A 1,728-nucleotide genomic window follows, 5' to 3' on the forward strand; every position below is an offset into this window, starting at 1 on the left:
ACAAATTTATAAATTATTTTTTGAGAATATTAAAAGAGAGAGATATGAGTCAAACACTAAAGCTCAAATAAAGTACATAAAAAAACAACAAAATGCAAAATCAAATTTATTTATGTATAATAAGAATATGGTATCCTTCACTCTTTTAGATGAAATATAGTTAGTTTTAATGTTTATTTTGGATAAAAATATCGTTATATCTCTTGTTAAAAAAAATTTAATTTGTATGTCTATTTTTTATTAATTTTCCTAATAATTATTACCTTCACATAATGTTTATTTTATTAATTCTTTAAGTTATCTCTTCTGATAACATTGTAGGATCTGACGTTTAAAAAAATGGTAGGATCCATGAATCCAAATTCAGAGATCGCATTGTAGTTTCATTATTTTTCTGTATTATTTATTTTTGTTTCATATGGTTTACATATCAGTGCATAAAACATCATTTATAATCCAATCTTTAATATTCACATAGAAATATTTCCTTTCTTTTAATATTTTTTAAACAACAAAAACTCAATTACAAATGCTTTAAAATTATGAAATAATAATAATCTTCATGTGATGGTACTTTGTGTTGCAATTTTCATCTCTAATTCATTCGTTTTTAATTTCTACATCCAAAGCCTCTCTTCTTAATTCAGAGTTTCATTCCGTTTATTCTGTAAATTTCTTTTTAACATCTCCAATCGTATGTAGTAAAACAGATTAAATAAAGTCGATTATTATGGTGTCTAAAAGGTGATGTCTAATTTTAAAAAAAATAAAAAATTAATATTTAATTTAAAAAGTATAAAAATAAATAATTTTTAAAATTTAAAATTTATTACAAAAAATAAATTAAACAAAAGACATAACAAAATAAGACCTTTATATATGAGATCAAAGATATTATTATTCAACTTATCATGATCTAGATTCCCTGCAACTTGGTCCAATAATGGGATTAGAAAGGGGTACCCCACAAATTTCGGGATAAAAAAGGGCCAAAAAATAAGAAACATCTTCTCCTTTTTTTTAATGCATGGGCGAAGATTCTGATTTCTTAATGCTACATAGGGCCTTTTCATTGGGCCCACACTTCATAGCCCAGAAAGCAAAAGTGAACTCTTTGGGGGACCAACATTATATATTTTTTTAATTAAATTTGAATTAAACTAATAATTATGTCAAAAATAAAACAAAAGGGCTAATAATAAATAACAATACACAGCACTAGGGATAGGAAAATATTATTTTCTTAATGTGCTCGGATGTATTTATTTTATAATATTAGCATGTATATAGGAAAGTATATAGTCCTTTTCAAAATTGAGAAAAAATGACTGAAAATAAAATTAATTATTTTTTTCTCTTGGATATAATAACTAGAAATTGCTTTTGATAACATGGTTATTTTCCCAGAAAATTTGTATGTATTTGAATCTCACTTGACCATAACATGCTATGGATGATGATGATGATGTGTGTTGTATGTTCGATGATAGTTTCTCTTATCTGTGTGGAATTTGGATTCTAATTAAGATTCTTTTTTTGTTGTTACATATAACCAAAAAGTATGGGGGAGTGAAATTTCCTCACTACTTCCTGTTTTTAATTTCTTGTTGCAATTATCATAGGTAGATACAACCACCAACTTGCCTTGTGGGACCCATTTGTGTTTTCATAACATTAAAAAAATCTTGACATTTACAAGTAATTTTTTCTTGTAGCGACTAGCGAGGG

This window comes from Arachis ipaensis, chromosome B06 (assembly GCF_000816755.2).
Source record: "Arachis ipaensis cultivar K30076 chromosome B06, Araip1.1, whole genome shotgun sequence".
Classification (NCBI taxonomy): Eukaryota; Viridiplantae; Streptophyta; class Magnoliopsida; order Fabales; family Fabaceae; genus Arachis; species Arachis ipaensis.